Source organism: Homalodisca vitripennis, chromosome 7, assembly GCF_021130785.1.
Source record: "Homalodisca vitripennis isolate AUS2020 chromosome 7, UT_GWSS_2.1, whole genome shotgun sequence".
Classification (NCBI taxonomy): domain Eukaryota; kingdom Metazoa; phylum Arthropoda; class Insecta; order Hemiptera; family Cicadellidae; genus Homalodisca; species Homalodisca vitripennis.
The window spans coordinates 141,483,433-141,508,459 of record NC_060213.1 but is presented as its reverse complement, the minus strand read 5'-3'; the positions used below and the strand labels follow the sequence as shown (position 1 = coordinate 141,508,459).

At 36.3% G+C, this 25,027-nt stretch overlaps 1 protein-coding gene across 5 annotated transcripts in view; it reads right to left on the bottom strand.

Moving 5' to 3' along the window:
• Positions 1-25,027, bottom strand: part of LOC124366437 (dnaJ homolog subfamily B member 6-A) — a 196,806-nt gene that overhangs the window by 62,132 nt on the left and 109,647 nt on the right. For 3 of the 5 annotated variants that reach the window (XM_046822989.1, XM_046822993.1, XM_046822994.1), the window contains exon 1: positions 14,894-15,033. The exons of the other annotated variants lie outside the window; for them this stretch is intronic. The gene's annotated coding sequence lies outside the window, so the exon portion shown is untranslated. Of the gene's footprint in view, positions 1-14,893; positions 15,034-25,027 lie in introns of those variants that run through there. 5 annotated transcript variants of the gene reach the window in all.

Sequence of the window (25,027 nt, the reverse complement as noted above, 5' to 3'; positions counted from 1 at the left end):
AGATGACATCCGGATGTCAAGGTCTCACTCGTACGAGAGACTCGACAATTTTTTCTGCACATACTGTTATCTGCTTATCGACTATATATATTAATATAAATACGATAATGTTATATTATCAGATATGGCATTAAAATGTCGTATAACTGTACAAGAAGAGTCTACAAATGTATTTATTCTAAAAATTGTCTATTTTATATCATGGTCACCCATAAGACCAAAGTAAAAATTTTCGCTAGCGCTCAGCCAAATCTCGTGGATGTGATATTCACCTTCATGTGAAGGAAACAGGATTTTTCCAGACATTTGCCATCGTTCAGTGGAACATGAAATCAGTAACACTACGTTTCGAGATATGCAATCTGATCTCTTCTTCAGGTGGATAACTAACATAATACATAATTACAAATTAGGTTAAAATAAACAAATCATACCAAAGCGTTGTGGCACGCCTAAGTCAGGATATGTGACTTAGTTCCCATCTTCATGTGATTACGTGTGAGAAATGAACCTTCGTGCAAAATTTTAATCCATAGGCCATTTTGTTCTGGAGGTATATGCAGAAAGACAGACATAAAATTTTCTCCATCCCATTCGAGTTACATTTTAAATTAAATTTTATTTTTAGATCGTACATTCCAATAAAACAAGTGGTTACGGGTCCACCTCCGGAGATTATACTCAAAATTATGAATTTCCAAGCTTCTTGACAATTCTTTTTACAGACAATTCTAACAAACCGCAGCATAAAATTTCTAAAAGTCAATCTTAAAGACAGACATAAAATTTTCTCCATCCCATTCGAGTTACATTTTAAATTAAATTTTATTGTTACATCGTACAATCCAATAAAACGAGTGGTTACGGGTCCACCCTCGGAGATTGTACTCAAAATTATGAATTTTCAAGCTTCTTGACAATATTTTTTTACAGAGAATTCTAACAAACCACAGCACTATTTTGCAGTAACCTATACACCATTTAAGTGGTGGCGAGAAGGGGCAGTAGGAAATAAAACAGAGAGGAACAGCGCCTTACAAACATAACAATATAAATAAAACGTAAAATCCGGCACCGGCGAGGCGAATGACCTAACCCTTGTATTAGTAGTAGTAAATTTTCGCATCAAAGTTACATAGCAAAAAAATCAACTTATTAGCAGTTGCCTGAGAACGTGTGGCACAACAACCCTCCCCCCCCCCCCCCCGGTGTGCACGCCAGTGGTTCTAAGAGACATTTTTTGTTTCAATGACGAGTACTGTGAGCCCCACACGAACGTGAATAGTGTAGAACGAGAATAGGATCTCCGTGAGAATAGGACGAAGTGTCTAAGGAACATGTTTACGACTCTATCAACTCAATGTGTCGGCTACCGCCATGAGACGACGACCTCTATTGTCAAGGTCCCTCCACTCGCCTACTCGTGCCGCTAGATCTTCTGGGCTGAATCATACCAGGATCTAAAATAAAACTCTGCGAGCTGCCCGTTCTCCGTTAGATCGTGCCTTGGGAAACGATTCATCAATTTGCTGTCCATTCTAGTATTCACTTTAGGGAAGTCGGATGATTCTATCTTTGCTAAATATTGTCGAACTTTGAAAACGTTTTTCTCAGAAGCTATACAAGATACCACAACTTTTTCTACACTTTGCTTCTTACTTAAATGAAACAAATTAAACTGGAGATTTACCAAAATAAAAAAGTAATAATTTAACATTTTTCAAAATTTTATATTTAAAACTACGGTAATTGTACAGAGTTCATTTATAAATCCTCAGTTTATTTTAAACTGTTAGGAACAATTACAAATATATATATATATATATATATATATATATATATATACATATATTTATTTATTTATATCACGTTTAAAGACAAGGCATGGGTAAGGTGAAAACAACCACAACCAATTAAAACGCTCCATGCAGCGCTTGGCTTATATTGTTATAACATAAAAACTACTCGTCAGAAATCAATAATTTTGGTCTTATTTTAAAGCTAAAGATGCAAGGAACAAGAAGATAACAAAATGTTGAATTCTTAGTCCCAACAACCATGCGATTTCCCTTACTTCAGATGAAACCGACTAGTTTTAAAATATAAAACCTGTTACGACTATGTGTGGCATATCTATTTTATTTTCTTTACAATATTTTATATTTGTTTCTGCTTCGCTTTTCCCGTGTTCCTCCCGACATTTTCATTCCCTTCTGTCAGCTATATCCCACGAATCAGCTGGGGAGGTCTACGCCACAATCGATATGACCGCCACCTGCATGTCAATCTATATTCATGGCCTCGTCTCACAAAGGAGGAGGGGGCCCCCTTGTCGCCCACCTCCAGCTGGGATAGTCCATTCTCCATTGTTCAACATCATAGAGACGCTGGATTGTCTTGTTTATGCCGGAGATCTTCTGTATCAGTGAGAGCTTTAAGTTGCCAACTTAAAAATATTGCCTTCGAGGCTTTCAGAAGTTATAAATAATATCAGAAATATATGCACGAATAGTCGAGCAAATACACACGAGTAGAAATACATAACTTTGATCATGACCACCAAACAGGATTCGAAACTGAATTGGATGATCTATTTTACAATAACGCTGGCTGCAAAAAACAAGGTACTCTTGGCCCAACAGATTTTGTCCCTTCTAGAATTTTCGTGGCAGAACGAATCAAAATGAACGATGACGTGCCTTACACAAGACGAGCAACACTAATAAAGGCACTTCGGTCATTAAAGTGTCCTGTAGTGGGAGCCGTAAAAATAGGACGCCCACGGGCGAGCTTTCATTATCACGATCCATTTGAACGAGTCATCAACAAAAGCCATTACATTTTTCATCTTATTCAAAGATCGGCGTCATCCATATCGGGGCTTTTCCCGACCACACATTCCTTACATTACGTTTTGATTGGTCCAAAAACACGTATACTCGGGTTTGCTGGGTGGTCGGTGTCAATACCATGAGCTAGGTTTTCCGGTTGCGTGCTTCCAAAAAATTGCTGAGGAAATTAAATCTTGAAATATGTCGGCCTCCGTGTGAAAAACCGACTATTTTTTAGTACATTCCGGATTTACTTTTAAAAGCTAGGGCTTTCTTTAACAACAAAGGACCAGGTTTCCTGGGCCTGGGAATTGCCTCTCAGCCATCCGGCTTATTGTGCACCCTCTTCCAGGTTTAAGCTGTGTCAAATCCCAGGCCTTACAAAACCACGAGATATTCTGTTCATTGCTTACCTGCTCCAAACCCTCTTCAGTATGCCTAAGTAAACCAAGGGATCTTGAGCGTTTGCTCTGTAATGCCGGACATTCGAATATGAAGTGCTCAGCTGTTTCATCAGCCTCGTAACATTTCCTGGACAGGGTTTCCTGAACGTTAATGCCTATTCTGTTCAGTTGGCTTTGGAATATCTAAACAGTTCTTCGTTCTACTCAATCTAAGGGCATCTGCTGCAATGTTCCTTGATGGTCCATTGAGCAACCGCTTTGCTTGGGCGTTCCCCTCAGTTCTTTCCAAATGTTCTCGGTGGTCTGAGATCCACTTGGCAATCGATCTCTGAGCTAAGCTGTAGGAAACTACAGCACTAATAAGAGGACAGTTGGCTCCTAAGTTATCGCAACTATCTGCCCCCTCACTACCCAAGATTTCTCTGTGTCCAGGCACCCACGTTAGCATAACTTTATTGGTTTTCACCAGTGGTTTCAAGGCCATACCGCATTCCCACACCTTCTTCCAGGTGCAGTTATGGTTGGCCAAGGCCTGTAGAGCAGCCCTGCTTTCCGAGTTGATGCAGATGTTTTGCCTTTATAGCCTCTTTCAACGTTAATTCTAGCACATTCATTCCGCAAGACCAGTGACATCAGCCTGAAAAACGGTTGCCAGTTTAACTAGACTAAAACTAGAGCTGGTTCTAGGTCTGGCTCCCCAAAAACCTACCTCAGTACCCTAGGATAGCCTATTGCATTAGACGCTTTGGAAACTGATACCAAGGAAAAGCATATGTAAACAAAATGATCAAACGTCTCCACATAAAATAAAATTGTAACATGTAAAAAAGGAATTTGTGTCACAACACTAAATTGGGGTATATTATTCAAATTTTTCATAAGATAAACCGCGAAGAGGAGATTTTCATGTAGTGATCCAACATTTCATACATTAACTTATTATAGTTGGAACAAACATTACGCATTATAAAGTCAACAGGAAGATAAATGCTACTAAGAAATGAGTTTATGCTTGAATGCATAAACGCTCATACATCATTAAGAAATAATTTACTTCAAATTGCTGACTTGGTATGATATCAAGTTTATGCGATTGTTGAGTTTAGCTCGTTTCTCACTTGGCTTCTGGAATCCGCCTAGAGATCCAAACTGAATGTGAAATAGAGCTAAACTCTACATTTGCATCGAGTCAGCCCTTAGCTACGCAATTTAGATACAGTGTTATGCTTGTTCTAATGAACAACCAGACTTTAATACAACATTCGTTGTGGCTTCTTGAGTGCCGCAATTATAATTAGCGTTGACAGATCCGGAGGTGTTAAGTGTGTCACTGTACTCGGTTTCCCCAGATTTACCACGATGTCGTCGTCGTGGGTCACGAGGTTTATCGTTGCCAAAACGTCGTGAGAAGATTCTGAAACCCATCATCATGGTTGACTCACGATATTACTGTACACTTCAAGGACATATTGGACCCAAAGAATTATAATTTTGGATAGTCTAACGCAAGGTATGGAAATTTTTGAAATGCATTTGTAGCCAAGAGGAGCCAAAACGATTTTTTGAAACAATAAGTACATTTATTAGGTCTAACTACCATTCTCTGTACATTTGTACTTAGTACAAGATATCTTGGAGTACGGCCCACACCAGGACTGCAATAGTAGCGCAGCATTGGATAGCCAATGGGAAGTCTCATTTTTCAGACTCGTCGCTTCTGCGCAGTGGTATTCGCAATGATCCACACAGCTACGTCAGGGTAAAATGCCATAACCATAGAAATAGTGTGTTAAGGTTGTGCAATAGGTTTTCACCCACACAAACAAAAGGACACATGTTTGTATTATTCCACGATGAGTGGAAGGAATTTGTGAGTGGAAGCAAATGATGTGCATTTTATCAAGTATGTACCAAAAAGATAACTGGGGGGGGATTACATGTTATTTATTTATTTAAAAACGTGTTCTTTTTTTAAAAAAAAAAAGGAATTTAAATCGATGTGATATAGTAAGATGACATACAAAAATTATTTGCGCTATACAAGGTAAATAATGTAGCATTTTATCAATCTACAGTAGATATTTAAACAATTATGAAGAGTGGAAATGAAATATGACATATTAAAAGTGATGTAAAAACTAACACAACAGTTAAACATCGAAGTTAAAAATCAACAATTTTGTTGAGGTTAAGTTCCATAAAGAACTATTCAGTAAGAACTTCCCCTTCTTGATTTACTGTCTATGATATTGCAAGCAAGAAAGTGGCCCATGTAACGATGAGTCTAGCAAACTCATAACGATGAGTCTAGCATACCTATAACGATGAGCCTAGCAATCTCATAACGATGAGTCTAGCAAACTCATAACGATGAGGCAAGCATACATATAACGATGAGTCTAACAAACTCATAACGATGAGCCTAGCATACCTATAACGATGAGCCTAGCATACCTATAACGATGAGCCTAGCAACCTCATAACGATGAGACTAGCATACCTATAATGATGACCCTAGCAAACTCATAACGGTGATACTAGCAATCTCATAACGATGACACTGTCAAACTCATAACTAGACTAGCAAACACTAGACTAAACATGAGACTAGCAAAATCGTACGAATCTCATCTAAGTCAATGGTGAGACTAGCAAACGTGTATGACGATGAGTCTAAAAGCTGACAACGATGGACGGGAACGGCGGACTGTCACTACTGAGTGGACTGTCGCTACGGACCAGTGGTGATGAAACAATCGAGCCTATTATAGAAGGAAATTAAATAACGAAGCCAGGCGAGTCGCCAAATTAGGCATTGACAGAGCCGCTGTTCTCGTCAATCTTACATCAGTGGGTCGCACTAGCGAGCACTTAACAGTTTTATGTTGACCACGGTTGTGTGTTGGAATTTCGTAATGTGGGGTCGTTACACCTTTTGTCATAATGGAAAGTATGCCCTTTTACCTACACTTAAAATGTTAGTAAGTTTTGACACATTTGGGTATAAAATCGTTAAGATTGACACCAGAAACGTCTAGCTAATTTTATTAAACCTTCAAAGATCTTTTTCCATCAGAGCTGAACTATGAGAGTGGTGAAGAGAATCCTTTAAGGAGCTCAAATTACTGACATTGCCTGCGCTGTACGTGCTTGAGACGAGCATGTTGTGTTGTTTCAGGTGTACGTCGGTGCAAGGCAGGGATGTCCATGGTCATAATACAAGAGCTGGAGAAAACTACAGTTGCTCAGCACAGACTACAGCTTCATGGCCATCTCCCATCTCAGATGGATGTCACATTTATTGGTTACCAGAAAGAATCAAATCATTACAAATCAATCACAATTCAAAAAGACGAACCAATTATTACGAAGAACGAAGAAAATTTAATAGAAAACACATTTTATTCCGTGGGCGAGTTCCTGGAACTCAGCAACCAACGTTGTCAGAGCTGAAAGATGTGGGGAGCTGAAGGGTGTCCGACTCAGTTGATATGACAGATTTTAAAATATATGTATATGTATGATTGTGAAATTTATTGAATGCATTATTATTATTACTACTTATTTGAAATGTTTATTTAATTTTAAATGTTTTCATACATGACGAAGCTTATTGGCTGAAAAATAGGATTGGTGACGCATGCCATACAATTTTGTTTAATTGTTAAATAATGACAATAAAGAATTATTGAATAGAATTGAACTGAACCATTCAGTCCAACTGAATAGGCTAGCGCAGAGGCCATCGGGTCTATTAACCATACCCCGCAACATGCCTCCGACTACAACTACCTTGGTACAAGCCCACCACCAAGCATTGCAATATGTGAACTCTTGTTATAACATTACTTCTAGGAGGATTAGTAACAGATACAGTTAGCCGTGGATGACGGCAAGGATAGAGGTGATCGATAAGGTCGTGGTTCCCAGCCGAGCCTACGCCACAACCACACTGGATAGTGTATACTGGTTACTGGATACACAGCCTTCGCCTCGCAGTCGACTCTGGTGGGCGAGCGATATAAGGACTGAGGAGCGGAAAATGGTTTTTTCCTTTCCTTTCCAAAATTCACCGTTAGTGCCTTTAATCTAATTAAATATTAATTTTTACATTTCATAAAACATATTTTTGGTCTTTAAAATTTTATCTCTTTGTATTTTTTTTTTTTTTTTATTTAAGTCTAAATTGTAGACTATTATTACTTTACTTTTATTTCAGTGGGTCTGATGGTTCATTGAATAACTATGAAAATAAAATTTCATAATTATTGGAGTAAATTACGTATTATAATACGAGTTTTATTTACGGCGATTCAAGATTTTCGAACAACTGAATTCTAAAACATAAATGTAATTAAACAGTCAATTAAGAAAATTGAAGAAAATTATTATCGGTCGGGGTAAAAATGGGTACAAAAACATGCTCTTTTTAACTTTAAGGCCTTTTAAAAAAGTTTCTTGAAATAATTACAAAAAATAATTACAGGTTCCTGCTTATCATTGTGACCTCTTAGAATAGTTTAATATGTAATAAATAGTTAATAAACTATTTAGTATAAAAGTAATTATTTTTTTTATAGTATACCTATTTTTACCCCATGGTTTGGGGGGAAAAACGGGTATAGTAATGTTTTCATAGTAAAACACAATAATTACAAGTGCTGTACTTATTTTACCCAGTATTTGTGTAAAGTAGGCACAGTAAAAATAATAACTAATGAAATATTTTGGTCACAAAAAATTTATTATTACTAAAAATATCAGTTAGACAAGTAATTTATTTAAAAAATTAAAAACATAGAAACAGTTCGTTGAGAGGGGCACTTCACACAAACTTGAAAAATCTTCCATTATAATCTGGTACAGAAAAAACATTAGAAATTTGTCCTAAATCAACCCACTCAATGTCTTCTTTATCAGGAAAAATGTAACGCTCTCCTTCACCTTTGCATTTTGTCAAAAAAAACTTTACGGAATATCGCTCCTTGTTGCGAAGATCTTGTGCAGTAATTTGTCCCCTGTACTCCTCACAACCGTGCCACATTCACTTTGGTAGTTTATACCTACCCATGATCCTACAGTGGGTTCAGTAGGTTTTACGTTTTTAGGTAGGCTGCTTTCATCGTCACTTTCTGCCGTATCAAATAAGAGCGTTTAGTAGCTCTAGGTTTTTTTTGCGGCTTTGCTTGGACCAATCCAGGCTCTTGTTTTATTGTTTTTCCTAAGGCTGTAATGGGTTTAGGCCTATTAGTTTTACTTTTTATTTTCTCTTTTCTGGCATCTTCTTCTTCTTTCAGGTCTGTCCATTACTTCATTTGTTGTTCATTACTTCACCACAACTTCCTTGAACTCGTCGCCTTTTTGTCTTAGAATTTTTTCAATGCATCTTTTACACTTGATGACTGTTCAGGTGACAATGTACTTAAAATTGCTTCTCTCAGTTTCTTCATTGGTGAAGGAGAAATTTCAGGTAGGCCTGCTACAGAACTTGATGGGCCGGGTAAATCTTGTACAGGATTAGCTAACTTTAATCCAGTGGGTTCTGGTCGGCCAATGGGTGCCTCTGCGATGTCTTTGGGTGTTTCGATGGAGTTTTGCTTAGGTTGTGCTCCACTTTGTAAGTCCATTGGCCTAGTTGGTTGTACTGAAACAATCCTTTTTTCTAAAACAGGACTTATTCACAGGATAGATCCCAGAGCCCTTAAAACCACCAATAATGTGCTCAGATTTGAATGAAGTCGATACCAGTTTACTTAGAAGACTTGGAAAAAAAAACAGCCTTGTCAACATTTTTAAGCCGCGATTCACGATACCAGTTCTTCAAAATTTCTCTCCACGCACTTTTCATAGGAGCAAATACCCCAACATCCAATGGCTGAAGTGCATGGGATGTATTTGGGGGCAAACACAGAAGAATAATGTCATTGTCTCTTGCCACTCGGGTTACGTTATAGGTCAAGTGACTTCCATGTCCGTCAAACAAGACAAGAACTGGTTTTTCAAGATTTTTTGTCTGATTTGCAAAATTAATGAGCCATTTCTCAAAATGAAATCTTGCATCCAGCCAGACTGTGTGACTCCATTGAGTGCACCTGGCGGTCCTCCTTGAACCCAAGTACTTTGCAAATCTCCCTGTCCTTTAAAAACAACACAAGGTGGGGTAGCGTTCACCGGATGCACGGGCTACAAAAAGAACACTGTATTGCAGTCTGCCAGCTCCTCCTGATCTTGAATAGGACACTTTTGCACTTTTAGGGACAAAGACCTTACCCTTAGTGGGATCTGTGCCTAGGCCAGTTTTCGTCCAAGTTGAAAATACGTTCTGGGTGATTTTCTAACCCATTTTCCACAAGAACTTGCTCATAAATTTTAAAAAACTCATCTACCACAAACTGAGACAGTCCTTCAGCCCTTGCTTTTGTTAATATTTCGGGTTTCCGTTTTGATAGTTCATGTGCCCACCTTTTTTCAAACCCTCTTAAAAAGTCATACCCTGGCATATCGTCCTTGAATGGCGTCTTTCTACCCACTGATTTTACATAGCTACACACCATATATTGCAAGTCTTTTCTATCTAGTGGATAACCACATTTTGCTGCATACAATAAAGCCTCCACAATATAGTTCTCCTCTTCTTTTGATAGCACTGTTGCCTTTCCAGAACCAGGAGTTTTAGGAGGATTTTCACTCCACCGCCGAAGGGTTTCATAAGGAATGTTATATTTTCTTGCTGCAGCATATACTGAGCTTCCATTGTCAACTTCCTTTACTGCTTCCTTCAAAGAATCTTCATCATATTTTTGGGTTTTTTTCTTTATGTATGTGCGTGGCATGATCTAAAACAAAAAAGTGAGGTTAGTTTTCAGTTTTTAAAAATATTATACCTATTTTACCCCATGTTAACAAATTATGAATAGCATAAAACCTATTAAACTTTAAAACATTAAACAAGTTAAAAGTTAAAGTATATATGTGTAATGTATACATACCTGAATTTGAAAACTTCTATTTGATTAGGTTAACTTTTAACAATGTCATCAGTTAGGTTGTCTTGGTTACACTGACTCCTGTGAACATATGTTTTTTTCATTTTAAGAAGCTACCAGCAGTTTAGCCAACTCCACTTTCAGTATAATATCATATAAGATGATGTTATACATTTATGGTATTTTTTTTCTGATCCAAAAACATCAATAACTCAAGTTTTTATAATATAAAATATGTAATGTTTTATACCCGTTTCACCCCAGTATACCCATTTTACCCCGACCGACCCTACACGGACAAAACTGACGATCAAGCGTCTTGTTCTTTTTTAAAAAAAGTATGCCTACCAAGAAACTTCTTCAAAACCCACATTATGGATTGTGATACTTAGATTATAGTATAGGAACTTATAAAAACTGTAATAGAATTGCTTTCATCAATAAAAAAATAACATAAACGTTTACCCCTACCTTCCCTTTGTAGAAGACTTTTCATAGTGGATGATTTGCACGTGAAAGAGCATTTTCCAGGCCTTTCCCATCGTCTGTGTGTAACATACAGATGTTCAAGTGTTTCTGTTGTTGCAGCATCTGACATGTCTGTAGCATGTTTAACTATTCAACATATAAACCATAAGCGAAAACTTCAGCGAAAGCGATTAACTAACGAATGACCACGTCACCGGCGCCAGTAATCGTGTCCACGAACCTCTCGCCACGATGGTTTGTTGCAGAGGTATTGCGCATGCGCTTTGGCAAACTGACGACTTCGTCCACTGCCGTTTCTCCCGAAGGCCCACCCGACCTTTCCGACAATTGCTCAACAGTTTAGAAACGGCCAGTGCAAATTAAAATGAACCTTTGCAATGTCGGCATGTCCTAATCCCGAACAAGGCTGGACCGGCGAATTGGCCCCACTTGACTCCGATGCAGCCTTGGGCCTTGTACAGCGACGAGTGGGACGGCGGAACTGAGATGTGCGCGTGTGGGATGTCGGAAGCGAACCTTGAACCTCAGACCCGTAAGGAGGCTCGGACGTCTGAAGACGGCAGACGCAGTCAAGGCCACTAGAAATTAGTGTGAGGCCAGGGGCGATGTAGTGGGAAAACGGAGCGGAGAGTACCTAAATTCAAATTAGGCACTTACCTTCGAATAGGAATCCAAATAATGGGCACGCGAGTTTCGTTACAGAACTATGAAGGGCAAATCGAACCTACGTGTAGACGGTTTACTAGGATACTATCTGAGACAAGTAAGCAAGATTTGCTAACTACGAATTATAGTACTAGGCCTCGCCATCAAATCGCGCTGTAAACACAGAGTTGTTCCACTGAGGGTTCTGAAACTTTCCAGACCACCCTCGTATTACTTCGACTGCTACAATTAGTCAACTATTTACTAATTGAGCAAATTTTTCTGTTTGGAGGTTTGTAAACTTTCACGTCTGTACAAATATGAGTAGCTTTATTGGGAAACGTTTAAAACGAATTTATACATAAGGTAACTTTTATTACTTTAATATTGATCTTAAAATTACTTTAACATTGTTTATTAATTTATCTACTAAATTCAAATAGTTAACATATTGTACTAAAAACAATGCAGATTTTTCAATGAATATAAGTATATGCCTCACAATACATAATTAGTATTTTTTTAAGAACTAGGGTCCAAAATATGACATTTATTTTTAAGATTGCAGCATAATTTATTTCTTGGCGATTACATAACCTACTTACTACTCCCTGATGTAAAGTCATATATCACTACTCACTATAATTATATAACAGCTGTAGCAACTTTGTAACAGTTCTGTAATTTGTAACAAAAAACTTCAAATTTCTACTAAAGAGAATTTTGTTTTTTAAAGTCTGCATTAAACTTAAGTTTAATAGTTTCTTATGTATTTTTAATTTTATATTTAGAAAAAATTAATTTGATCCTTGACTCTGATGATAAAACCTCCATAGGATTTGTCTTCGCACTGCCGAAATTTTTGTATTCTGACATTTTAATTTTTTTATTTCAGTAGGGGTTGTTTCTTGTGAACAATTTGATATAATAAATGCGCATATGAGTAATAAAAATCTATTAACAAATATTTTACGAGAACATGTTTTCAACCATTTGTAACTTCCACTACTGCACTTTCACACACATAATAGGCTATAGAGTAAAAACAGCAAAGTACAGTCGAACTGAAGGTCAGGATTACCATAAGCCAACACCCGAGGCAATAATGGAAGCTATAAAACCAATCTACATGATTATCCAATAAAGACTTGTTACAGAAGTGTTTGCATGTCAGAATGCAAAATGCTAATGAATCTTTCAAAAATGATGTGTGGACATTAATACTTTAAAATAATTTTATGAGAAGAAAAGTATTATAAATAGTTAACTACTTACAATGTCACTGTCACAGGCCAAGTATTGAAAGAGTGTGGTGTAAGTGAACTTGGCAAAACTCTGAACAAACAATGATCAAACACAACAAATTACGTGAAAGAAGAAATTGCTGTCCAACTTTTTAAAAAGGAGCTAGGCTAGAAAGAAGGAGAAACTACTCTCAGACAATGCAGATAAAGAAAAGCATTACAAACCTGGCAGCTTTAAGAATAATTGGTGGAAATAAATTTTTAATATGCAGATTTTCCACGTTCTTCGAACTTTCCAGAAAAGATGTGAAAATTTTTACCATGCTCAGGTATGATTCTGGTTGCTGTGGATCTACTTTAGTAGCATTGTTAGTAACTGGTTATGAATTTATAGCATTTTCAACTTAATGCTTTAAAAATAAATAAAAACAATGTGTAAATTACATTAACTACCTTTAGACTTGAGTTTTGAAAGTAGATAAATGTACGTAGAAAAGTGTAAATAAAATTAATACATGTAAAAGCTGTGAAAATTAAAGGTGATATCGCTAATAGTTTTTGAGGCCTTAGGACAGACATGTCCAATTTCACATGCACGGAATATGGAGGGCAGTCTCCCCATAAACCACTTGAAACAATATTTTTTCATAAACACACATAAAGAGAGATAACTTACAAAATAAGCTAGATATGTCACACGTTTCATGTATCATTTTTAGTTTTTAGATTCTGAACAATGTGGTAAACACTTATCACATGGTTGGTTTATTTATTTATATACGGAGAACTCCATTTTACAGATAAGTACAACTAAGGCTGACACAAAAAAAAGTGATCATAATCTAAGACAACATCAACGTTTAAAACTAATACAATATTATGGCAGCAGAACACAAAATTATGTTGATTTGAATACAAGCTACACACACATGTAAGCAGTAGGCTATGTGTGTTCTTAGCCAAATATTTATTTTCATAGATGTAGTCATTTCTCAAAATGTTGGTTAATTTCAATAACTGCATGAATGCATAGGTTTATTTATATTTTTAGGACATGACCTGATGGACATTTATTGGTGCAAAGACTCTAATAATTGCACGCAGCTAAGTTTTGTAGTTGAATGTTGTTTTCACTAGACATAGACTATTACAATATGTAGATCGGCTGAATAAATCATCTGAATCATTTGGTGTATAGCACATTTTCATCATATTGTTAAAATGTTATTGTACTTTCTAAAATACCACTGTATGACGTTTCTAAAAATAGGTTACTATATAAAAATTAAACATGTTTGAACCCCATGAACAAAATGACATGACATATGATGGTAATATGCAACACTTTTACACAATGCCAGAGGCTACTTCTTTATTTATTATAGTTTCCTTTCTCTAATTTGTTCATGTATTTTTTATAGATTTTAATCCCTCATACCCGATTCCTAACAAAATCCAAGCCTGAGCACAAGAGTAATACATTGATGAAGATAGCCTAATCTATGTTTTATGTCAGTGATTAACAATGTCACTGATAAAAATACTATAGCATATTGATTTTATTTTCACCGAATAGATCAAAATGAGGACCTCCAAGAGAAGAAATAATTAACATATACAAAAGCAATGTAACATACACTCCAATGTGTCTTTTTTTATAAAGCCTATTCCTAACTAGTTGATTTTGAAACTCTTAAAAGCTACAGTTCAATTGTTCCTTTGTCTATACTGTTTGAATCTTTAATAGCCACAACTCAAATGGAAAGCATTATTAGGAGGAAGCTACAAAGTACAAGTCTAGTATGTTCTAGACAGTCAATTCAAGGACTGGCTGTAAATCAGATCGATAAGGCCTAAGTTTACAAGTTTTCATCCTGGTCTCGGAGATAGAGTAGCCTGGTCCTCGTACATGCAATGATTTTAGTCATGGGGTTTAATCACAACGTTTAGGCTAGTGGACACCTAAAATACCAATAAACAAGCGTATTTTAATTTACATTAATAGCGTGTGAAGTAGATTGCATAATGTGTTTATTTTGCTTCTACTGTGTATTTTTCTACGAGAAAATAGCGCAGATAAAATCAATAACCAACTACCCAGTCCTAGACACGAATGACGGAGGCAATCCCAGAACCGTATTGATTTGTTGAAACAGACAAGACGGGCATTGAATGTCCTTGCTTGAAAAGAACTGATTCAACCGCATAAACTCTTGAATATTCATACTAATTTCTTGCATAAAATTAAACAAGCAACTTAAAACTAAATGAATATAATCAAATACAATACAAACCAGAACAGAAAACGAAACAATCCAATATAAACAAGCACACTAGAAGAACGCACTAATCACTAGACACATGTTTAACTAACAGCTGATCACACACTGAAAGACGGAACAGAACAGACTGAGTCAGCCGGTCTGATCGGTTTGGTTGGCGGTGGCGTGAGCGAGGGAGCGACGTGGGCGCTACCTACAGGCCTTCTCGCGAGCTACAACGGCACTACAGCTAATTGCAGCATCGTGCATATAAATAAACTCGTGGGATTACACGACTAATCTGTTTTAATTATTTTAGTAACATTAGTGCCAACTTTTCTTGCCTATGACCACTTAATTGCTAAAATGACGTTAAGCTATTCGTTTGAATTTTAATGAGAACGTTTCACATTCTCAATTAATAAATTAAAAAGAAAGAAAAATTAGATAAATAGATCCATAATGTAGAGTAAGGTTCGCACGTTTAGAAAACAGAACATTAATAAAACCATATGCTGTTAAAAATCCCCCATTGTCAACCTCGCCGCTATAATGATTTGAAAATAGGATGTTGGTGAATTATGACCACGACATGAATAATTGAATTACATTCGCGTTATAAAATCTGGTATAATCCTAAACATTTTAAAGTAAGTTCTGTTTCAAAAATTTCAAGAAATGTTTCATTGTTGAGTAATTAAAACTTTTTAAATACTTATAACCATGCGAGTTTAGGCTATACATTTTGCCAGAAGCAATCTGAAAGGAAAGGTAGAAAGTATAGTATAAAATAATAGAAAAGACACTGGTACCCATAATAATGATCCTCTTGAAATTGTCTTACTCCCACACATGGTGGTGTGAACGGATTCCTCAGCCACCTTATAGCCTCTACTACCAGTGGTTAACCTCTACATAGCCCCTGCTGCTCTGGCGGTAATTAGAATATCCAATTGGCGTGGGAAGAAACCCCTTTAAAAACAGAATAAAATCAAATCTAGACCCTACGTCCAAATTGACTTCTCGATGTAGCCAAACTATAGTAAATAGAAAGCCGCAGTCACGGAGTTATAAGGCTTATAATAATTTCCCGCACTGATAATTTCAGCCAATTTGATTTATTATTCTCGGTGCTTTGCACACAATTGGAGAAATCACTTTTACCTAAATTGGACAAACGCTGAACGATTCGATAAATTGCATACTTTTCCTTTTTACTGGCAAATCTTTCAATATCAAGCGTGAACGTGAAATTGCCGCTAATTTTACTCGTCACGGGACATTTCTGTGATTTCAACCAATAGAAAGTTAATGGTGGAGGTCTGACCCCGATTATTTCCATAACTGTACAAAATAGTAGTTGGACTTTCCAGAGAATACAACTTGCATCCGTATGGGGGAATTAACTTGCATTATGTTAAATGTGCAACAGAAATGTTGTTCTCTAAAGCTAGTTCTGCTCACTAAAGTATAGAGAGCTACCACATTATATCTTTTGTCACACTTTTGACCAATTTTAATGTTATATTACATCTTATTTTTATGAATTAAATAATCTGAATATTGAGAATTTTTGTTATTGTAAGAGTGTATTACATTGTGTTCAATAGTTTTCTATAAAATATTTAAAATTGCTGGTGTTTTCGTTTTCAACATTTCAAGGGATAGACATTTCAACATTGGATGCAATATATTCTTATAGAATAATACAGGTCAAAGATAGTAGTTATTGTGCTGTACATTCCTTGTATAATCTTATTATTCAAACAGTATTTCAGTATCCATATTTTAGGTCAGGAGATCTCCGCCAGTTTATCAATGACCACCAAAGTCGACTGATTGTTTACCCATTCGAGTTTTGAACATTAATTCTATTCAACTGTCAAAATGAAGAATGTACTGATTTACATTTAAAACCAGTTTTTTCAAACTGATTTTTAGTACTTCATCTAGTACTAGGTGATGATTTAAACTTGTCTCTTTTACATCGAGGGAGATTTTTAAACCATACGATATTCTTATGTTTTATAACTTATGAAAGATCTCAATGTTTATAAGATTATTCCAGGCTCCAGATAAAATTAGCGACATCCTCACTAACTTGGTCCGCAGGAGTGGAATTGAGAGGTGAAAGAATGTAGGGAAATGACCTTTGACTTTAAACCTGTCTGCCATATAAGGACTGTTTGACAGAAATACTAATCAGAAATTGTCACTACTGCGCGGAGATTGGGGAGCTCCCAGGAATATGGTTAGAAAACTAGACGGTAAAATTTCGAGACTTCGACACCAGATCGAAATCAATTCTGGGCGACTCGTCCGTAGTTTTCTCGGCCGCCATAAAGTGTTCGCTGTTGAAGTATTTACTACGGCTCGCTCTCCAGGAAAGGATGCCGCTAGGACTGGCCAGGCTCGCAAATCCGCGGTTATCCTTGCAATCTCGGCCCACGCCAAGCCTTTAGCGCTGACCAAGGCCCGTCTGTCCGTCGCGAGAAGGGTGGTCCGATTGATGTCGCTTTCACATCGATGACTTTCAAAGTCATCCCGTTACTTTGAGTAGCTCAATGGGTGGGAGGGCTTTAAACCTTCATAGAAATCAAAAATTATCTAGTGAATAAATAATACTAAGTACATCTAATAATTTGAAATTTTAAAACGGAGATATCAATATTATTAATTTATGTTTTCCGCACTTTCTCAATATCTTGTTCTACTGGAGTAATACATAACACAATGTAAAAGTTATTATTACATCGATTTTTTTCTAAAAAAATATTAATTATACTTTGATTTTTGTTTAATTTTATTAAGGTAACATTCGCCTACGAATAAAAAAGAGCTCCTGAAAAGATTGTAAATTAAATTTGTTGAATATCCTTCATAGAAACCTTCATAGAAATCAAAAATTATCTAGTGAATAAATAATACTAAGTACATCTAATAATTTGAAATTTTAAAACGGAGATATCAATATTATTAATTTATGTTTTCCGCACTTTCTCAATATCTTGTTCTACTGGAGTAATACATAACACAATGTAAAAGTTATTATTACATCGATTTTTTTCTAAAAAAATATTAATTATACTTTGATTTTTGTTTAATTTTATTAAGGTAACATTCGCCTACGAATAAAAAAGAGCTCCTGAAAAGATTGTAAATTAAATTTGTTGAATATCCTTCATAGAAACCTTCATAGAAATCAAAAATTATCTAGTGAATAAATAATACTAAGTACATCTAATAATTTGAAATTTTAAAACGGAGATATCAATATTATTAATTTATGTTTTCCGCACTTTCTCAATATCTTGTTCTACTGGAGTAATACATAACACAATGTAAAAGTTATTATTACATAACTAAGGATAATAGTTATTATTAAGTAAAAAGAACTTAAACATTATACATTATGAACGGTGCAATTTGACAGCTTCCGGATTGTTTTAACGAACTCCTTGGGCGTCACGTATACTTCAAAAAGTACGGTAAAAGATTTTAGTCTATGTAGTTTTAATGCTGTGAAATCGAGGTTTATACAACACCACAAGGGTACGCTCTATTCCATGCTTAAGTTTGTAATTCACAGTCAAATCCCTGAATGGAAGGTCCAGGAGATTACAAATCATGGTGTTACTATTCGGACGATTCATGGGGAAAATACAATGAAATATTAAAAGATAACATTCCGCTGTCGTAAACCTTTTTTCTGAATTTTGGCTTTAAGGGACAACGTTTTTTCGTATTGATCGGACAAGGAGCACCCACAACTACTCACATTGGCAGGGCTCAGCCTTAATAGTGGATTCATTATGAAATGAATGCATACGCCTGAATAATCTGAGAATCATTGTTTGGTTTGCGACTAACTGTTTACCTAATTCATTAAAACACGAGTTCAAATAATACTTTGAACACTAACTTGGATTTAACTTTATCCTAACCTAACTTTACCCTAATTGAGTGTTGCTGATTTCGTCCAAGGATCGAATTTAGTAAATATATATAGTATAGTTTTGAAATATCTATAGTACAAGGATTGAATTTAGATATTTTAAAGCCTTTGATGACCTAAAAGTATAATTTCACACATTAAACACAATTACAATCATAATTATATCGTATATATCCATTGTCATACTGGTTTATTTTCCAATACTATAAATTGAGGCGCGGTAAAGGTGAGCACTGGGGCTGTTATCTGTGGAGAGAGATGCCCAGGTAGCTCGGGAGTAAATTCTTGGAACTGTCCGGAAATATCCTGTTAGCTTCTCAATCAAAGGTATTAGATAAAACGCCTAACTAAAATGTTACCATAGAGAAGATAAATCCAAAAGGTCGATGAAATGATGATGTCACCGTAGTACATAGAGGTGTATCAGCTGTGTATCCGTAAAGGCGGGAAAAGTAAAGTGGCGTGGAGAACAAATGATTTACCGCGCGCAACGCAAACACAGCTGATTTAGTGCCGTCGGGCTACGTGTGGGTCTGCAGACAGAAGACCACCTGGTCTGGCAGAGCGTGGGCGAGAATACTCTGGACTTTACTGGCATTACATTATCTCCACAACCACAGTTCACGTAGTAGGCTGACCAAGAGTCAGACAACTTCACTAGTGATTCAAGTAGAAAATATGTGTGGTCAATAACTTACCAATACAATATTAAAATGACGTGTAGAGTGATCACAGAAAAAGATGATTTGAAACATTTTTGAAGGCAATGGGACCTACCTTACTCTGGTAATAACACTTCTAAAGGATGACAACCGAATAGTTGTTTGTTTGAAGTTTGTTTTTGACGATGGAATGATTGTGGAGGAAACAGAATTTGTCTGGAAATTTGCCATCGTTCAGTGATATAAAAAGTCAGTAACGCTACGTTTCGAGATCTACAATCTGATCTCTTCTTTGGGTAGATGAGTAACCTGAAACGTAGTAACAAAATAGGTTAAAGTAAACAAATCATACTAGAGCGTTGTGACACGCCTAAGTGAGGAATGTTGTGTGTCAGCTTCACTAACTCTAAAACACATAAAAACTAAACACAACACTAATTATTAAAACTGAAATACAGAATACAGGTCGAAATAGGTCTGCATTCGCCGACCAACCACCTACGACTGACCAGAGGCCAATAGCAAATGGCAATCGTCACGGCAGATGGCGGCAAAATACTGGGTTTGTTTAAAATGATCACGTTATTCCTTCCAGAAGGTATTTCTTTGTGTAAGTTGTTTATTTTCTTTTTTTGTGTAGTCTTGTTATTTTTGCCTTTCTTATTTATTGTTGTCTGCTTCTCATTGTTGCTGTTTGTGTGTAATTGTTGCATTGCTGTCCCCACTATTGCTTGTTATTCTCTTTTTAGTTTATCATATTGTTACTATTACATTGCTTGTTATTCTCTTTAGATTTTATCATTGTAACTCTGTTACTACATCTATTTGACTGCTAATTATCTTATTATACTTATCTTCACATCTACTACGGTTATCGCACATCACTGTTGAATCATTAGTTATACTATGGCACCGTACAGTCATTTTGTTGTGGTAGTAGTGTTAGTGTTCAATAACATGCATGCAAGATTTATCGATTTAAAAAAGAACATTTATTGAAATAACTTAAGCCAACTATGTAAGTAAGCTATTTTGTAAAATTGGTTTTGTCCGTTGGAATAAAATAAATAAATAAACCACGTGATCAATTTCTTTAGGCCCGATAGTGTCAAAGTTTATTGTTTCAATAGAATATAACACGTCCAATTTTTTTTCCATTTGCATTATAACATCCGTTTTAGGAATTTTTCCATTTTCTAACGATTACAACTAAATTCTTAATTATTGCAAAGATTAATGAATAGAGAAATTCAACTGACGTTTCAGGCTTATACCATTCTCTTCTTCATGTAAAAATAATCAGTTAGTCCTACTACCGGCATGTTGATCAACATAAAAATTACGTAACACATCTTTATTTCAAGACGTTCCACTTTTTATAGGTAGACTTTACTTACAATATTCAGGGAGCAGCATTGTCAAATTCATCAAATTTACCAACCTGGAACAAATAAAAGACAATTAATACACTCCTTTGATTAACAAACATTCACGCAGTAGTATCAATTTAAAAACTCCTCATTGATGACTACCACATAATTTAAAACACTACAGTACTAATGAAATACTGTGAACAGCGCGATCCGACTATCAGTCCTAGTACTATAGTTGACCAAGGGTAAGTAACGCTACCGGATTCGGTAATTCCTTAAAACCTCTAGGTTTATTTTACCTTAAATATGTTCCATTCTAAATCAATAGTGGATTTTGATAGAGGACGTTTGATTCAATGATTACCTAGTACTTAAAGGTACTTTGTTATTATTCGCAACTACTTTGTCCCTATCTACTATTTGTTACTAGGCTATATTTAGTAGGTAAATACGTATTTACGTATTATAAATAGAAACATTTAAAGTTCATATTTAAAAGCGTTCGTTTGATCTCAGTTGAATTTAAATACTATCTCAAGGGACTTTTTCTTTTTCCGCCAGAAGTGACGGCGCCACCGAATCCCATACATGGCCAGGGGCATTTCTGATCGCTACTTTCCCAAACTCAGATCATGTTCCAGATCGTCCAACTTTTTCCGACGTCAGATCACGTTGGACGATCCGGCACGTGATCTGAGATCAGGAAAGTACCGATCGGAAATGCCTCTGGCCATCAGTGCTGGCTTCTGTCAAAGAAAGAAACCCATCCCTTGAGATAGTACCCAAAACTCAAGCTCAGATCACGTAAGGGCTCGTAAAGGTTAACTTTATCTTTGGCACTACTAGAAACATATTTCTGATGACCTAATCTGCAACTAGAGACAGGGACGACTACCGAACTGGGAGCCACAGGACGGTAGCTCACGAGCATTTGCCTTCTCAGGCAGGAGTTCGAATTGTCAACCACTTGCCGAACACGATCAAAAATGTCCCCCATGCTGAAGGCATTCAAAAAACAACATTGACTACACACGCGTTCTACAGTAGACGAGTTTATGGCACACAATTGAGAAACCCCACAATTGGTTGACTGACCGGTGAAGTGATGGAATAAGAGAGAGTGGACGCAAAAATTGTACGTTTGAAAGGGACTTCGATGCTAGAATGAATGGAAAATTTAGCTAAACAACTTGACGATTGCTATAACATCGTTTTCATGTCTTACGCAATAAATAATTTATTATTATTCTTATATAGCGTAGTTAACAAGTTAGTAGGCAGGGATATAGTAGGCTCTGGATAATTTCAAGGTACCTTCTTGAATAGCTTTGTGAAGGAAAGAAGACTTTTCCGGACATTTGCCATTATTTGGTGATACAACACAATCAGGAACACAAGGTAAAATCCTGTTCCCTTTAATCCTTCCATCATCAACAACTTCAAATAATAAATAGCTTTATTGGATTTGATGAAAGTTACTGACCAAGCCGAGCCTTGATTGCGACTCTGGCATTTGTCAGGTCAACATCCACGGTCATTCTGGATAAGACCACTTGGTACTGGCCTAGAAAGAAAGTGGGTTTGTTATGACGCCGTATGAGGAGTTCTACTAAAGTCTCGATGAGCGGTCACATCTCTGTCATGTTCCTCACCAGATGATTGCTGCCTGGGCAGGCCTACAAATCAGAGGAAGAAAGTCGTGTCAGACCGTAACCTAGACTTGATCTGGACAAGGAATTCTCTCCTCCTGAAGACCAAAGTGAACGATCAGAGATTTTAATATTGACAGAACAATATGAGTTGGTGACCTTCTAACGGTGGTGTTAGTTTCACTAATTATGTCTTTTAAATTTCGTTATTCCATTTCCATTGTCCTCTACTAAAATTGCTAAACATCTAATTAGTTTCTGGTCGGCTCGGTAAATGATTGGGAATAAAGCAAAGAATCAAAAAGATTGCTTTCAAACAGTATACATTTTGTGCAAAACCTTTTCTGGTACAGTTCTTTTCATTAAATCCCACGGCATTAACCTCTCTAGCAAGGCCTATAGATAATAGAAACGAAATAGTAGATATGTATAAGTGCTAGTACGTTTAACAGAGTATGGATGAAAAAATAACTAAACAGAAGAAAATACTATCCATACTAAAACAAAAATCATTTAAGGGGTTCTGGTACCAGTAGTATCAACACGTACAGTAGTATTCAATTTGAGTCTTGAATTCAGTGTTTTGACTAGAAACCTCACATAATCTGCACCCAAACTCACAAGTAAAGGCAGTCAGTAATAAAAATTGCCTGTTTTCTAAACAAATACAAGTCTAATGAGTATAAATCTAAATCAATATTCATATTCTGTATAGTATTTTCGAAATCTCAAATTAATAACAAATAACCAATTTCGTAAGGATTTACAAATTAATAATCCATTTAGTTGTCAACTTAGAACTCTCAATTGTTGGTATGTCGTTCTTCAAGTGACATAAAAATGCTGTATAAGAATTCTTATACTGTCATTACTTTTGGAATAATGATGAGTTACAGTGGAGAAAGCTAACATTGTGTATAAGAAGACAAACCGAATGGACTTTGTAAGTGCAAGGAACACTGTAGAGATTGTTTAGTTCTCGTGTGAACATATCGTGTTGCACCACTTCAGCTGACGTCTCACTCAGGACACATTCATCAGCTTTAATGATCCCTTACTAGCGCCTCAGCACCAACATCATACTCTCGGGCAAATTACCATCACAGCTAATCATGATGATCTCTCATAAACAGGTTATCCTATAAAAAGCAACGTGTTAGTATAATACACAGAGTTGCCCTAATTCTTCACGGCCTTTCTAGGAGAAAAAATATAAGTATCGATACCGGCACGTGTATAAAACACTTCAGAACATTGTTGCGAAACGCAAAAAAATCTCTAAATAATCAAACTACTACAATTAAAATCGATTGTCTCTACTCTTTATGTCATCTCGTAAATTCTGAGCAAACGTTAATTTTACGATACGAGGAACCTGTCATTGAATTTATCCTTTACCTATGACTCACTTATTATTAAAAATAAATTTTGCTTCAAATTTATTGAATTAAATTTAATTTCAAGATGCAAAAAGATATTTGAATTCCTCGCCGGGGACAACAATTTTATATTCCTGAAATATTAATCTTTCTTGACTCTATCTTAATAGATATTGGGTATTTGACACCTTTAACAATCCTTGACACGCAAACAAAATTAAGTGATTACTTACATTTTAAGTATAATACTTAAGTGATTACTTATTTGATCTCGCAGCGGGGGTTTTCCCACTGTAAATTTATCGATTGTGTGCTACTGAAAATAAAAGTTTGTTGAATAGTAAAATAAATCTCCTTTTTTGTTCTCTTAGAACAAGAAGCTTATAAATTGCACTTAGTCCTATAGGAAACTTAGCGCTGCTTCTGCAGTGACAGCATATTCAGGATGGGTAAGGTTAGGGGGTAAGGGCCGCCTTCTGTCGAAATCCATAAGGAAGAATTAGGGCACTAATCTCAAAGTCATGTCTCCCCGGAAGAAGAGGAGGCCAGCTCTGAACCAGCCTCTCCAGTCAAAGTAGGTAGGGGGTTGCACACCCTTGTTGAGGCTAGCAAGAACCTCTGCGGTTAGGGAACAAACCCCACCAACTCCAACAGTCATCTCCCGCAGTAGACTAGACCTATCGAATTACCCTTACACATCAGAATCTCGACGTTTGCGGTTAGTGATGTGCTCCTGGACATCCATAGGGTTGTCCAGATTTAAGTGATTCATCGGTTTTTGCTGTGTCCAGAGGTAGGTTCAACTGGGAGGTGTAATCCAGCCAGAAGTGATCCCTGCTGGGTTTAAATCTCCTTTTTATGGACGAATATATTTATTGCAGCTATTAAAACAAACTTATTTATTAAAATAAATAAATTAACTAACCATGACGTTCTCTGCTACGATTACGACACACGCAGGCGCGGATTTCCCTCTTATCTTTAATATCTTTCCTCCACGTCAAAATCCTGTCCTGCACTTTCTCTAATTCTATAACAACATTTCTAATAAGTGTTTTTCTCTTTCATGGGAAAACCCCGCTAAACGACATTTGAACGTCCATAATACTCTCAATGTTCAAGGTCAACTGACACTGGTACGGAGAGGGT